At 39.4% G+C, this 17,372-nt stretch overlaps 1 long non-coding RNA gene across 1 annotated transcript in view; it reads right to left on the reverse strand.

Annotated features, from left to right (window-relative positions):
- Nucleotides 1-227: 227 nt before the first annotated feature.
- LOC121522799 overlaps nucleotides 228-17,372 on the reverse strand; it is a 91,717-nt gene continuing 74,572 nt past the window's right edge. Inside the window, exon 4 of the long non-coding RNA XR_005993001.1 lies at nucleotides 228-985. This is a non-coding gene — a long non-coding RNA (uncharacterized LOC121522799). The remainder of the gene's footprint in view (nucleotides 986-17,372) is intronic.

Genomic DNA, 17,372 nt, shown 5'->3' on the forward strand with positions numbered 1-17,372 from the left:
GTGAAAATCGTTTGAGAATCAATGTGCGGAAGCGAGAAAGACAAAAATAATTGACTGTTTTCAAACTCCTGCAGGCGGCGGAATAACTAACCAAAACAGCTCGCAGGGATGTCTGAAATTGGTTTTTGCAAATCCTTCACACACAGATCCAAAACGGAGAAAAATGCTAATATAGAAATCCATTTCAAACTCTACAGTGCACATGAAGTTTATTCTGAGATATTTTATGTTTTGACACATTCTGTGGTATGTTAATGGTCAGAGGAGAGGCAGAATGTGTGAGTGAGCCAGATGCAGTGAGGTGGAGCTCTCCCCCGCAGAGCTGCCTCCCCGGGTGCCTGCAGGTCCACTTCCAATCTATTTGCTGTAATTGCCGTCAGAGTGTACACCTTGGAGTCCTCTAATTCCCTCTTTTATTTCAGCCACCATGAGGGAGACCATCTGTCCTCCTGCCTGCACTTCCCCCACCCCTTCGGCGTCAGGTCTCTCCCTGTCTGCAGGAAACACACAGAGATACAAACGCAGCATACTCAGACTGTTTTGTCTGAGCTGGTGGTGCTTTGAAACATCACACCACTGCCAGGGCAGCATCATGAGGACATGAGTGCAGTGTAAAGGTGTCAGAATCATGAAAGAAAGTGACTCTTTTTATTCAGTAATCTAAAAATATCCTAATCTGGCCTCCTGTCCCTTTAAGATTCAGGTTATCTTCTTTCTACCTGCTACAATTTCCTGAGTTGTGCCCCCCCTCCCAGAGGAGCCCACTCAAGCTGTTGTCTGCAGTAACACAGCCCTGTGTTTTCTCCTGAGGTGGTCACATTTTGTTTCAGAGGCTAAAGCTTTGTTCCAGTCTGCTGCTGACAGGCAGGGCTTGACCTCAGCACCTTGGCGGGACAGGTGTTGTGCAGATGCACACCTTTACCTCAGCTTTATGTCTGGATTTCATCCAAATAGTGTCTCAACTTCTCTGTTCGCCTCAAGTTTCCTGAAAAACAAAGAAATCTCAGCATTAGATTGATCAGGAGTCCCTCAAAAGCTGAGCTATAAATATTATCTGCTCAAACAAATAAAAACAATTATTAACACGAAGAGATTCAAGCAGCAGGAACGGCATAATAAGTGACATTTTCTGTATCTATCTGGCTGCATCCGTGCTCTCTCACTGCGTCTTTGTTTGTGCTTTTCTCGTGCTGCAGCCACAGCGTCTGGGGCGCGACTGATTTAAATACCATCCCATCTCATTAACATGCACAGATAGAGCTGCGAGGGCCAATTACATTCATCTTGTCATGTGGCCGGGCTTCCAAGTCATTAATATTTTATGGCAACACGCTCCCCCAGCCACAGCAGCAACACACCAGTGCTCTTACATTATTCCAGCGCTCAGGACACGAAATCAGAAACATCCCCCTGAACACACACTCTTCTTCTTCTAGGTCATGACAGTATAAGCATGAAAAATGAGTGGAGGGACGAAAAGGGTGGAAATCCACATACAGATGTGGCACTGTTATGTGGACTGATTATTGTCAGGTAAGTAAACCCTTACAAATAACCAAAGAAGCATGTATATATTGCTTTGTTTAAATTATTTTACACTAAAATCAGGCAGGTTTGAAGCATGCAATAGGTTGTATTTGTGAAAGCACAAGTCATTTGAATTCATTTTTAATTTTTAGAGGGATAATGTACTTAATAGCTGTTTGAGGTTTAATCTCCCCAGATTTCCACTTACTTCTCATGAAGAGGGAGGATCCTGGCATTACAGTGATATTTAATATTTTACATTTCATTCATCAATTCTCAGACCCCCCGATGAGGCTCTGTATTAGAAGAATAAAATATATTTTTGATGTCTCACCTTCAGCTAAAAGGTTCAATCTTTCTTCAATTTGTCCAAAACTGTTCACACTGAAAAGTGTTTTTTCCTGTGTTGCTGATTATCATGTGACTCTTCTGAGGAAGACTATAGACATATTTTTAAGTCTGAATCTTATCATTTCCCTTTAAAAAAATCTATCAGTTGGTGGCATATGAAGCCTTTTTTGAAAACATGTTCGGTATATTTGAATAATGTAATTCTCATGTTGGCATCTCAAACCATGGAAATGTCATGTGGCACGACCCTCCAAGTAAATACAGATTACTGACACTGTTGAAAATTACATTAAAATTAAATTACAATTGTGAGAAATTCAAATCAGAATACATTGGCATGATTATGTTTGAAATCTTAAATAAAAAAGTGCTATTAAAATGTGTCACTTTAAAGTTTTGTACATTTTTCAATGTCATGGTGTCACAACTGTTATGGGACTTTTATTTTGAAATGAAGTGATAAAAACAGATTGTAGTCAGTGTTCATTTTTGCAGCTATTTTTGATTTTTATCTCAGTCTTTGTCTTTAGATGAAATGTCTTTTAGTTTTAGTCCCATTTTAGTCATTTCTATCCTTTTAGTTTTAGTCTAGATTTAGTCGACGAAAACTCAAAAACATTTTAGTCTAGTTTTAGTTCATAAAAAGTCCTCACATTTTAGTCTTTACTTTCAGTTCAGGCCTTTATTCTTAAGCCTTTATTCTTGCCTAAATCTGGTACCAAGTCATAGTACTGTGCTCTCTGCACTCTGCCAAACCTGGGGTCCCTGCTTTCTACAGCTGAGAGGCAGAATAGCTAAAGCTGTGTTGTTTTGGGACAGATTTACCCACAGTGGAGAAATATCATGGATTTCGAACGTCTAACAAAAACTACGTTACATTTTAGTCCAGTTTTAGTCATCTTGACAAAAAGGAAACTTGCTTTTTGTCAGTTTTAGTCATCACAGATCTATTTTTGTTAGTCTTAGTCTAGTTTTTGTCATGGAAAAAAAGGCTGTCGACAAAGTAGTTTAGTCAACGAAATGAATACTGATTGTACAATAATCTATCATGGACTCTGGACACTCAAGACCAAGTAAAATGGTTTGTTGATCCTTTTCAAGTATAGATAAAGACATTTATTTTCAGAGTGGATGGGCAGGTGCACTGTCACTTTCAGGTGGTTCAGTTAAAACTACTAAATATTTACTTCACCATAAAACTCATCATTTTATCTACAGATGCATTTTTCCACTTTCAACAAGAGCAAAAGTAACATTATGTGTCTGGGTGTTTGACTTTTTATTTGACATTAGTTGCATATGTCAGGCGGCACAACCAGTGTTTCAACAAATAGCAAGAGTTTTCTTACATTAGACATCACATTAAAACTTCCCATGTCAAATGAAATCAAAGCCTTACTGTTGAAGATTTTCCACTTTCAATCCTTCTAAGCTGATGAACTCAACTGTAACCACTGCTCCCTTCCAACCACCATGGTTTATATGGAGTAGTCCTGAAGAAAGAGAATGGTGTCCACTGTGGCTAGTTCAGTGCCACCGTCCTCTGGTCGATGGCTGTTTCCCACAGCTGATTTAACGATCACTGCTAGTGGTGCTACAGGGCCAGAAAGCCCCAAGCAAACACTCCTAGCTTTGGATAACTGAGATGGTGCTCTCACCACCAGCCCTAACAATCCATGATGTTCTGCACGACATGCATCTGATAATCAGCTATAGGTAAATTTACCCCACTCTTCGAAATCCACTGTGACTATCTACTCAGTGCTGGCCCATGCTGCCTAAGTGTTCACAGTGTGTCACTAAACTGTCTGCAGCCCCTGTTTCAGCTACATTATCAGGTTTTACTAATGCTGTCTTTACTGGTGGTTTTCCTGCGTAGGTTTTTAGTAGCTCTGAACTCCTTGAGATAAGCTTTATTTGACGGCATCTATCTGGATCACATCAATATTTACAGCCTAACTCAGCCATGTGCTAAGTAACGTAGAGAAAAAAACTTGCCACTGAACAGGAAGTAGCATTGCCCCACAAAGAAAGTAGGTTGGAAGCCAAATGACCTCCAGTTTATATCAATGCTTCCTAGGGCAATTATAAAATGAGTGTCATTATTCATGGTTTATTCATGGCAATTTCGGCTGGACATGTTTGCCGGAAATGTCTTTATCTGTGGTCTTCATCTGACAATAGTATGCAATTAAGGTCCAAATGCTGGTTAACCCATCCTTCAGGGAGAGTTTCTTGGCCAGTCCTGCAGTGTACAAAGCTTTGAGGCAGTTGTGTGTAAAACAGTTTAATGGTCAAGTCATTCTCGACTGTGGATGAGATGTTTCCATTAAAAATAAAGTCCTGCTATCACTCTAAGGTCCGCTGTGGCTATAGTGTGATGGAAAGACAAGTGTTGGTCTTTGCAGTTAACATCAGAGCAGCTTCTATGCGGAGCCTTACCCCAGTAGCTCCTACATCTCTGAGAAAACAATGGTGGACTTTTGCAAAAGTTTAGCCCCTAAGCTTTAAGCTCCAGGTGTAGATACCTGGTGAGTGACAGGTTTTATTATATTAGCTCTCAATTGCATCACAAGGACAGCAGATTCAAATTTTGTAATTCCTGTCAAAAGTGGACCACAAACAAAGGACTACATTGGCTTGTTTCACATTTTGAGGCAAAGAAAACATGAAATTCTTTCTCTCGCTTCCTTTTCAGTCACACATTTTCTGCAACCATCACTGCAGAACATCAGTTATATGCTTGATGAATTGAACTAAATCCAAATACAATAATCCACGTAAAAAAAAAAAATCATTGACAGGGCTCCTGTAATCCCTTTAATGACTTTTCTAATGAAAGCGAGCAGTCTTCAGAACAGTGGCTGCAGCTCGGCTTCCTCTCCTGTACAGAGCGAGGATGGCCCGAGGAGACAAGCTCAACACATTTTTGACGGGTAACAGCAGCCTACACCGAGTCGCCTCCCGGCTCTGTAGCAATACGCAGCAAGATTGATGTGTGTTCCTGACAAATAGCCCGGACGGCCATTTATATGGGGAGATGCTGCCTGGCAATGTGAGGGGAAGAGTCACTTAGCAGAACAATTTCCTCACACAGCATGCTCCTTTTGCTCTCTGTCGCCAGCCGAAATTATATTCAGAGAAATTGTCTTTGCTTTTAAAATACACTATTTTCTACCAAAGAGTCAAAGGGACTAAAATAGACTTCTTTATATTTATAAATGCTACATGAAATTGTAATTTACTGATAAACTGTTGCATTAAACAAACATTCACACCATCACATCGCAGAGAACTTACTGTTTAAATTAGGCGATCAAATGAGTTTGCCATGAAATAAGAAAAAAACAACTTTGAAAAGAAGTCCAGGGAATTCATGTTACTCTGTGTATGTAGGTGTTGAATTGATTCCTTTCAACCTAATACAGTGACCTGAGAGCTTCAATTTCATCATGTGGAAGGTACAAAAGTACGCATGGTGCACATTTGTGATTGTACATAAACACTCAGGCAAAATGAGACTCTTTGGGACTGTTGGGAGTGACTGCTCATACACATCAGCCAAGGTATAAGGTACAAGAACAAAAAGGATTTTTTTACCCTTTTTAAATTTCTAGTCCCTTTTTTTTATCAAAATAACACGCCTTTAAAAAACAAAAACAAACAAACAAACAAAAAAAAACGAATAGATTAAAATCACCAGCTTGGCCCATTTTCCAAAGTTCACGTTTATTATGGTAACTGAAAACAGGAAATCTTGAGTAAATTATATCCTGTAAAATCTGATTTTGTATATCATCAAAAAACTTTTTTCTTTGCTTTGAACAGACATTACCCCAGGAACCAACCACTCTTTGCCCCAGACCAATCAGAGTTTACTGTGCTTTTTATAAGTTGTTTTTTTTTTTTCTGAGTATTCCATTTAGTGAAGTGTAAAGAAAGTGGGTGGATTTCACCCGGCACCTCTGTGGAGGGTTTCTGGGGCAGCCAAGAGCTCTGTTCAGTGCAGCTGAAGCAAACTGTGAGCCTAAATCGTTGGGAGGATGTTCTGGGTTGTATTGCTAAAAAGATTCAATTTCAACTGTGAAACCAGAGATCTGTGTCTGTGGAAAGATATTAATATAAGTGGAGTTTAGAGCGACAATATGGAGGAATTAAGTGCCCACCATGGGCCTACAAAGCAGGCAACACACTATACAATAATCGCTGAGCTGAATCCTCCCAACAAACCAAAATCAGCAAAGCCCTAATTATCAAATAGTTATTTAGATTATCTTGCCAAATTATCCTGTGGTTTGTCATGACATTTTCCCTCTCTGACCTTATCAAAGGCACTCTGACTCAAGATCATACACAACAAATCCAGAGTGCTGAATTGTCTGTGTTGAACATTTCACTTTTGATTTTAACTCCTGATGTGTAATTTTAACTCCATTCTAAGTGAAATGGCCTTCAGTGTTGGAATTACTTGACAGTGTTGATTCATTTCAAACCCGAGGGGTAGAATGTACCCATCATGCCCTTGGGCAGAGATGTGTTTTTAGATATTTACTTCCGCCAAGGAGGTTTTGTGATTGGGTGGGTTGGCTCATTTGTTTGTTTGCTTGTTCGTTTGTTAGCGACATAACTCAAAAAGTCAAGGACGGATTTTCATGAAATTTTCAGGAGACGTCAGAAATGGCATGAAGAAGAACTGATTAGATTTTGGGAGTGATCCGGATCACCGTCTGGATCCAGGAATTTTTTAAAGGATTCTGCACTATTGGGAGATAGGGATAATGGCAAAGGTCTGCCCTGTTACCACTTTACACCAGGAGATGGCAGACATGAGTAACTTCAATCCCAGCAGCATTTTGGGTGTGTTTCTATTCAAAGTTTTGGAGTTAATAGAGTTTGAACGACACACCCTCGGTCGAGGACACGAGTCGGAGCATAACAGAGAGAAAGACAGCGAATTGTAGGGAGAATACTCACAATGCTGGGAGGAATGGAGGAATATTCACCCTCTGCCATGACTTTCAGATGTCTGGTGAGACCATGGGTGCTTCTGCCATGACTTCCACCTGTAGCAAAGCCAATGCTTTGCCTCACTGTGTTTCCACTCCACCAGGAGGGAGTAATCAGTGAATTAGATTTTGGGAGTGATCTGGATCACCGTGTGGCTCCAGGAATGTTTTTCAAGGATTTTTCACTATTGGGAGATAGGGCTAATGGCGGAGGTCTGCACTCGTTGAGTGCTTTTCTAGTTTCAACTGTGTTTATATTTGTTTAGATTTTGTCTGTTGTATAGGGAGCACTAATCCACTCATCAGGGGGTGATGAAACCATATCTTCTGCCAAGGTACAGTACTGTCACCTGGGTTTTTGCCAATCTGACTCTAGCTGCGTTTCCATTACCCTTAGAAATGCACAAAATCTAAATAGTGCAATAGTTCAGTTTGATCTGGGTTTTATGTTGAACATTCCTTGGTCACATAAAAAATCCATACTCGTGTGACAAAACCAAGTAGATGTACAAAGTATTGAGTTTAATCTAGGTCACATATAATCCCTGTTAGGACTTTTTAAATCAAATACTCCAACAATCAATGCCTTATTTTTCCCTCCAGTGACATCATTCCTAAAACACACTCAGGTACAAATAAGAGAAATATAATAAAGAGTAATAACACCCACATCTTCTGAACATTACTCATGTTTCTTATCTGTTGTGTGGTAGCAGGGCGTTCCTCGTATCTCATTTCTCAAACAGTCAAACAAAAACTCAAGCATGAGGTGTGAGCTGCACCAGGTTTTGCATATCAACCATCTTCCTGCTGACAAATGTTAGCTTTAATAAAACCACAGATGGACGACGGGACCCGGGGGGGAAGCCCAACAGGGCGGGACTGGTGCTGAGACGATTTAGCAGGAAATGAAAAAGTAGAATTGTCTGTGGGAAGTATCAAAATCATCATAATCATTTGTCATATAGCGATCTGTATCTTCAATACAGCTGAAATATCTGCTGCAGAGCGGTGCCATTGTTTAAGAACTTTTTAGATTATTTTCTCCAAAGACATAGTTGTGTTTACTGAGTCTTTGTCAAACTTACTACAGTTAAATTAAAAATAAAAAGCTACAACTGCCTGGTTCTCCATTCATGATCCTGGTGATTGCAGTGTGTGAGCTACTTCTGTATCGTTTATAAACAGCAGTACAAAGAGTTTGGTCTTTTTGTGCATTAAAGTGTTCTGGCTTTTGTTTTGTAGGAAATGGCTGACATTCTTTTAGAATTTGATCAGGATCTGTATGCAGCATTAGCAAACATGAAGTCATGAAGAGAATTTAAATGTTACATAAACCTTGTGAATCTAAGGGTCATGTACTGGACTATACACTAACAAAGAGGGGAAAAGTCAAAACTTTATTTTTTAATATTTTCATTTTGGGCCTTTTTTGTGATTTCATTTAATATACTGTACTATAGCAAGCAGTTGGGAGCTTAGCACTGACTCCTGCTAAACAAAGCTTTTTTAGAGGTCTTTATAGTGGTGGGCAGTAAACCAGTATTAATATCATCACCGACTGATAAAATTTCTGCAATGCGAATGGATTTTTGCAACACCGTCATCAACGATTTAAATACCTACGTTGTGCTGTAATGCACGGGCGAGGCATATCCACTCCCACAGCTGGCGGAGCGAGTGATTGGTGACGGACAGCTCAGGCTGAGTCCAGTCACTAGCAGGTTTAGTGCTAGCAGTAAGTGTAGTCAGGTAACATATCGGGCATCACCCACTCTTGCCGCTGTAACTAAGCACAGTTACCAGGCAAAATGCGTGTTCTTTCCTCTCAAAGTTTGATCGCTGTACGACAATAAAGTCAGTGTGCCGTCTCTGTTAGCCTGCCTGGGGCTTTAACATAAGCTAAGCGCTGCTTTGGCTGGTCTCGGTAGGGCCTAGTGCTGCAGCTATTCATCTTACAATGGCTTAAACAACTGTTTAAAGGTGTGTTTTTAAGCTGTGACTTTTTTTCTAAGTCCATCGTGAGTCAAAGATCCAGGCTGCAATGTTAAATGAGGTCAGAAAAGCTCCTAAAACTCACCGGTACAGCAGTCAGAGCTAAGCTAAGTCAATGCTAAACACACCACTTTTGTCAAGCTCTCCACAAAAAAGTCTGTGGCTGTAATTTTTCTGAAACGCTATTGTCGTGTTCAGGAAACGTGCTCAAGTTATTAGCAGCTATACACACCTCAGCAGGATAGATGGATGAATTTGGATTGAAAAGCATTATGTCTTTTAATTTGCAATATTGCAATATAATACCGTTACTGTCAAAAAATACTGTGATATGATTTTAAGGCCATATCACCCAGGCCTAGGTCTTTACTAAAAAAAGGAAAAACTGTAAATTGTTGAAAAAATTAGAGGTAGTTCATAGATATCTTCCATTATTACACAGTATTTGCTTCCTGTTGTTTCCTGTCTTTATGTTAAGCTAAACTAAATGGCTGCTGGCAATAGCTTCATATTGACCAGACATAAACATGTTTGTCTCTGGAAGAAAGCATATATTCCCCCACAACTTTACTCACGTTTTAGTCTATGGAAGTGTTGAATCTCTGAAATTCAAAAAGGAAAACTGTTTTACATTTTGATTCAAAAGCCTCTTTTACACAGCCAGTTGACTCTGCTAAGCCACAGTATGCTAGTGAAAGCTTCAATCTGGATATAATTTATGAACAGAGGAGTGTTAGCACAGTTTAGCATCAGGCATTAACATATGGCCTACACATGTAGGTTGCACATTATTATGTACTAATTCAGGCAGCAAATATTCATGGGATTGAGACTGAGAACGTTATGCCAAAAACTGTCTGCGGTGAAGTTTAAAATGACTGAAAACTATCTAGGGAAATAACAGTATGAATGGATTCTGACTTCATCATCAATGGTGGATATAATGAAACTAAACCAGGAGGACTGCAGACCGCTTAGCAACATAAACACAAAGCAGCAGACATGAGCCTAGCTGAAGACCCATCAAGTAGAGCACTGCTTCTTAACTGGTGGGTTGGGACCTAAAGATGTGTCACAAAGCCCTTTTCAGCAGGTCGCCAAAATGTGCCTCGAAAAAAAAAAGAGGAAAAAAACAAAAAAAAAACAAAACAAAACAAAAAAACACACTGTGACGTGCTTTTATTTTGAAGGATATGCCTCAGCTCCTTTGTTTCACTACATCTTTTGTTCTGTTTCTAATCCATACTGCACCATTTTTCCATTAAAAGCATTTAGATATGAATGCAAAACACTGGGTTATGATTTGCCTTTAAGGATATGGTGGTGGGACCCAATGCTAGACCAGTTGAGAACCACTGAACTACAGTTCAGTAGTAACCTATACAATGGGCATTTTTCTCCCTCTTTCACAACTTCAAATGAACCACCATGGTTGGATTTTATACTTTTAAGTGAACAACAGCTGGTGTTGAGTCTATCAGCTTCTGAGATATTGTATGGTAAGACTCCATTTTCATTTGAAATGCTGAGTTCTAACATGGTGTCTGATGAAAACAGACTGCTGGTAAGCTTTTTATTGTGATGGTCTGTTGGTTTCTGGAGGATGTCATTTGGCTGTTGTGTGGTAGGGTACTCCTTGATGAGAAATTGCCACATGAATTTCTGTTATTTATAACCACCTCTATAACCACACTTTTGGGGCCTGACCTGCCAAATGAGAACCACTGGTCTAAAGGACTCACTGAATGACTGGTTTTAAGCCAGATTTTGTAGTAAAGCCAGCTACTTTCCATTCATCCACACCAGGTACTCTCGTCATCGTCATAATAAAATGCTGTGCTGTGTCACTGTTGTGTGAACCATCTGTGTCTTAACGGCAACCACAACTCTAGTGTAAATTTCAGAGAGGTAATGGATGAAAAAACTATTAACAGACTTGAAGCATGATTATTAGAAAGCCAGGGTCCTCAAACATTTTGTGAGAAAATAGTCCTTATGAGACACAGGTAAACTCTTCGACTGCATCCTTACGCTAAAGTATTTTTAGGAGGTGAAACACAGACAGTAACCAGTTTATCATATTACACATGGAGAAGCTGGTGCTATATGATGTTAGTCCAAACAAAAATGATCTCATAACAGCCTATGCAAAGTGGGTGGAATTTGATTTCCGTATTAATTATAACCTGATATCATCAACCTTGTTCCATTTCCAGAGCTCAGCGAGCTGTGAGACGACCCCATGATGAGAAAGAAAATACTATTTTCAACAACCCCCTCCTGCTGCTGTCCCTCTCCCACTGCGTGTAGGAGACGGCCTATTGGAGGTCGATGTGCCAGGACAGAAAGTCTGCTCTTCACGGTCTTTTCTGACGGATACAGGGGGGAGGAGAAACATCTTCTTTCCAAGATTACAGAGCATAAATGCAGATGCAATTCTCAAGGGGGAAGCTCTTTCTTAGCCTTTTCAGGCATGCACAAAACTGCTGAAAATTTTCTAAAATTTCCTCATTGTTTCTGGACTTTTACAGCCATCATGAAATTTGGTAAACCAAAGGGAAGCAGGGATGATGAGGTTAACAGTATATCCTTAGACAAGCATGCAACCTTGGTGGATGTAGTAAAGTTGCTTGTTTCTGCTTGCAAATAAAGTGTTTGGACTCTTTCATTCAAAAATTCTGTTTCCATATAGCATTGATAGAGAAAAAAACCTTTCATCATAACAAGAATCTGTTGCTTGAGGGTGAAGAGTAAACAAGCAACAAGGGAAGATTCAGGTGTAGAGCCCCTGAAACTTTGAGGAGTGCAAGTGTGGAAAGTTTGATGTTGTAATCTTATACTGCTGTGTTCCAGGTAGGGCTGAATCATTTAGGAACATAATCTAATTACATTTTTTCCCCAATAATGCAATTGTAATCTGATATGTGATTTTTCCTTAACTTTCTTTAATTCCTAAACAAGGGCTGAACAGTTCTTTACAAGTGTCTAATTCTGATGGTTTTGACTTGTATTGCAAATTGGATATGAATTATTGCATTGAAGAGTTTTTGTAATTCTTATATTTTATTAGAAAAATGTACAAAAATGAAAAAGTTAGGATTTTTCTAGGCTATTCTAAAAGAATGGCACCTGGATGATTGCATGATATGTCATGAATGACATTTTTGCTGCCAAGAAAAAAAAACAAAAACAAAAACATTTAAAACTGGTATTTTGACACAAATTTCAGGTCAAAGAAATATTGCACCTTTTGCGATGTGAAAATTGCAGCAGGCCATACTGCAATTTAATCTAATTTTCAATTAACTGCCTAGCCCTATTTTTAAGTTGTAAGTCATTCAAATATAAAATATATCACAATAACTATTCTTTTTATTTTTTACAAACAATGAACAACAGAAACAAAATTGGATTGTCAAAATCTTGAGATATATTAGAGTCATAGTTCAACTTAAAACAATATTCTATAACCTTTTAGGAGCCATTTAACCAGGGCTAATACTAGCATTAAACCATACCAACTGTATTTTTCAAATTTCATAGTTAATTCTCATCTAATGTTAAATCTGTAATAGGTAAATAACTTGCTAACAAAACTTCAGAATCTACCATTCTGAAATTCTGGTAACACTTTTTTACCTCCGCCAAGGAGGTTATGTGATCGGCAGGGTTTGTTAGTTAGTTTGTTTGTTTGGTTGTTAGCAACATAACTCAAAAAGTTATGGACAGGTTTTGATGAAATTTTTAGGAAATGTCAGAAATGGCATAAGGAAGAACTGTTTAGATTTTGGGAGTGATCCGGATCACCATCTTGATCCAGGAATTTTTTAAAGGATTTTGTACTATTGGAGATAGGGCTAATGGTGCAGGTCTGAGTGCTTTTCTAGTTTCATTATGTAATAATTATTAAATAAATATTTGTAATATTGCAGAAGTTCTAACTGTCAGGTGATTAGGTGGTATTTTACCAAGCAATTTCTTCAAAATAAGATGGAAAATTCCCATGTATGCTGCTTGATAATTCACAGGTGAGTTCTTTATTTTGGCCCTCTGAATTAAAGTGTGTCCTTCCTGAACATTTTTAAAGTAATTATTAGGGTTAAGGTTAGGGGATTAGGGTTGGGATAGGGTTATAGTTCAGGTTAGGGTTTAGGGTAAGGATTGGCAGATTAGGGTTAGGGGAAAAATATGACCTAATTACCAGAAAATTGTCATAATATTACAAGGAATTGCTTGATAAGTAACATACAATTGCAAGGTAAATGCTTATTTGCATATTTCCAAGTTATTAATAGGTAAAAGCCCATATTAAGGAAGTATTAATTATTAAGTAAATCCATGAAATATAGTGTTAATTTTCTTGGATTAGGTGGTATTTGAACTTAACCATAACTTCTAACCCTAACCCTAAAAATTACTTATTATTTAGGAAGAAACTTATTCAGGTAGGACTCACATAATTACCATCTTATTTCTAAGTAATTAATTGGTAAATACCACCTTATTACCAGAGAATTGCTCAAATAGGGTTAGGGTTGTGAGTTGTAAGGATACAATCACCCCCCCCCCCCACCCCCCCCCACCAACACACACACACAAGGGTAATGCACAGGCCAGTGCATGCTGGGTCAGGACAACTGTGGTACATTACCTAAATGTGCAACTAACAGATAATGAAACAATTTGTTTTCACTTGAAATAAGATAATAATTAAACTTATTTTTACTGGTCGTTTTTTTGTATTTGCTGACCAATCGTGAAACAGGTACCTGGTAGTGGTTTGTTAGATAACCTAAATGACATTGAACCTGTGACACATCAGCAGTGTTTCAGTTTCCCATCATCAGTATGCAATCAGACGGAAGGACTAAAATGTGAATTTGGACAACAGAGGTGTAATGCTCTCCCTTATGAGAGGGTGCATTGTGTTTATTCTGACATGGTTTAACATGGAGAACAGGTCTGATATAGAATCAACACACTCCACCTTGAAACGCACACTCTCCCTTTCATGGATAGCAAAATATAGACTCCCTGAACAACAGAGACTTCTTGCTATTTCCATTTCAGCCTCGCATTCTCCATCCTCCTGTGGCTAGTTATATTGTTTCTCTAAACTTCTGTAAAATATTCTAAACGCGATGCATTGTTCCAACTCACTTTCCAATATGTCTGGCTCAAAAAAGACAATTGTTTTGGCTCGCCTTTAATTGCTCCATCTGTACTGCATCCCATCGGGACTTTGCTGCCTCAGATACTTTCCCACATACAGGCGGATAAGTTTCACACAGATCCAGAGCAGAACTGCAAACTGCAGCAGTGCACTTCATTAAAGCAAAGATTACACTTCAGAGGAGCTCTGTGCTTCAGCTGGCACACGGAGCTCGTGTAATCAGACGTCCCGAGCAGATGAAGCATGGTGCGGTGCGCCAGAGCCGACTGCTACATTTACTTAAAGGACGTTCCCATCAGTGGTGTGTCATCTGGAGTCTGTTCCTGGATACCTTTGCTCCATTCCAAACCAATTAGCACTTGATGGTCTGCGTGAGGGTGGTTTCCACTCCAGTGAGACTTAATCTAAATAGCCAGTATGTCTCCAGCCAGCATATCTTTGAGCTTAAGTTTCAGAAATTCAACATTTTACTCCCACATGAGCAGCAACATCATCAAAGATGTTGTTTTATGAGTTGTTGATTGTGGAAACTTCATAAATATCCCAATGTTGATCACTTCAACAGCTACGTACATGTACCGTTGTAAATCCAAGTAATTTTGCCATATTTAACACTCACATTTTCAAGTGTGTCTTATAACATATTGACATTTCCTTTATGTACATTCTTGTTTCTCAATGAGGTCCTTTTAAGGATAACTTTAAGAGTGCATACATACTGTAATGATGATTTTGGTTGTTTTTGGGCCCAACTGCCCCCTTCTGACCAAAGTCAGCAAAGGCCTGATTATATTTCTGTGGTGTAAAGTGTGTTCAGAGAGATTTAACCCTCCAAAATCTACTTGGAAGACTTAAAATTGTAAACATTGACATTTTTTATTGCCACACTAGCCACATTTCGATTGTTTGCTCTAAAGCACACTTGCACTTGGCCATACAAGAGTTTAATTTTGAGAGCTAAGGCTCTAGTAGTCTATAAATAAATCTTTTAGTGACAAGTGCAGTATTCCTCATCTTGTTGCACAGCAAACACTATAAGAACAAAACTGTTAAATCCATCATTGTTTGTAGTCACTCATGTTCAAAAATCAGGAAAGATTTTCAAGATATTTTAGTGTGTGCCAGGGTTAAGATAAGATTAGAAAGACTTGAATAACCCTGTAAGGAAATTTGTCTTGGACTCCATCCCACTACATTAAACATCCTTGCAAGGACTGACAAGGAAATTGTTCTCCCTCAACCATGATGAAGGATCTTCCGATTTCTTTTTTTTTTTTTTTTTTTAAGATTTATTTTGGGCATGTTTTTGCCTTTTATTGATAGAAGAGGACAGTGAGCCCGGGCCGTCCACCTACATGGGGCGTCTTAAACCACTAGGCCACCTGTGCCCTGGATCTTCCAATTTCTTGAATGCACCTGGAGGAGAAGACATTTGAAAAAAGAGGAGATCTCTGGGTGACAAAGTGGGGGACAGCCATTAAGAACGAAAAAGAATGGAGGGAAGTTGGTACTAAACAGCACTAAATAGATCTCTACGCTGCAATTACCATCAGAAAAGCATGGAGGTGATTCATATCACAAACACTTACTATCAGCTGAACAGACCTTGTTGGGTGAGTGACTGAGTAATTATGAGCTGTTCAAAAATAAACCTGTGCTACGAAATGGCTTTTTTATGTTAGCTGTAGTCCCGTTAGCTCCCGTTTGAGTGCCAGTTTCCTTTCCTTCATACTTTGCTGTTCTTAATCCAGATTTAAAAGCTAAGCTGGACGCGCTTATGACCTAGTGGTTTAAGGCAAGCCCCATGTAAGTAGGCGGCCCAGGTTCAAATCTGGCCTGTGGCCCCTTCCCACACATCTCTCCCCACTCTCTCGCCCCTATTTCTGATTCTATCCACTGTCCTCGTCTATCAAATAAAGGCACAAAAAGCCCCAAAATAAATCTTTAAAAACAAAACAAAAAAAACCAAAAAGTTAAACTGGCACCAAATGAAGAGCCATTTGGGGGCAGAACAACCAGCTCTGCTGAGCTGAGCCAAATGATCAGGATCTCAGAAAAGAGACAGACTTCCTGTCACATCGAGCAAGGATGGAGGTTGGTGAGATGGACATCAGCTGAAGAAACATGGGTAAGATCAGAGTTTAATGTGCTAAATCATAGCAAAACGGTAGTGAACCAAGCTGGATCACTTTGTGAAAACAGACCACATAGGAGCGGCTAGTCCAGGCTTTAGGCGGAAACTTTTTTAGATTCCTTCCTGCTGTCATTTATCTGAGACTTTTTAAAACTTTTTCTAATTTCTTGACTGAATTTTTCACTACTTTATATTTTCACACTTTGAATGCTTCGCGGCGCAGTAAACAGCTTGTAACATAACCTTTTTGGTCTATGCAGAAATAAATTCTGGCCTCCCAAGGGGTGTTATCTTCTGTGTGACATCATCTGCAAAGAACCTACAGAAGAATTCCTGCATTGTGGGATTTCCAAATGTTCAAATAAAAACATAATACTAAACAAAAACTGTTTTAATTTTCACATTCTTTCCTTTTTTGTGGTCGTTTTCACACCTGATAGTCCGGGGCACTCAGTCTGTTTTGGAACGGAAATTGCAACAATGTTGCACTTTCCTTTGGTTTGGTTTGCATTCATACTGCTCTTTGTTAAACGGACCAAACAGTCTGAACACCTACAACATCTGCCCGATAGGGGCGCTGTCGTCACAAACGGTGACCAAGAAGAAAAGCTGGTGTACAAGAAGACGAAACAGGGAAATCCAACTCCTTCCACCGGTCTTTTTTCTACATAAACAATGAAAAAAAACCACAGAATTTACGCTGTCTTGGGGTTTCTGCTCTTGCACTAGGGCATAAGGAGCAGTCAGCGAGACAGTGAGCTGTCCAACTTGTCATTCTTTACATGAGACGAATAAATAAGCACAGACTACATGTTGCCATGGCTACACAGACGCCAAGCAAGGTACCGACATGTATTTGAGTGTATTAAATCACATACAAATCCTTATATCATTAAGCTTTATGCCACTTCCTGTCTTTGGTTCACAAGTTGGTCCGCTTGGCTTTCACACCTCCAACGAACAGCACCAGGGTTCGTTTGGAAGCAGACCGAGACCCCCTGTTTTCAGGGGGTCCAGAGTCGCTTGTTTGGTCTGCACCAGAGTTTGTGTGAGCTTTCACACCACTCCAGACGAACCGGACTATCTGGGAAAAGCGGACCAGAGTTTGTTTAAGGCGGACCAAACAGCTCTGGTGTGAATGCGCCCTTTGTGTCAGAGAAAATAGAAAGAACATGAACAGAAAACT

Source organism: Cheilinus undulatus, linkage group 15, assembly GCF_018320785.1.
Source record: "Cheilinus undulatus linkage group 15, ASM1832078v1, whole genome shotgun sequence".
NCBI classification, from domain to species: domain Eukaryota; kingdom Metazoa; phylum Chordata; class Actinopteri; order Labriformes; family Labridae; genus Cheilinus; species Cheilinus undulatus.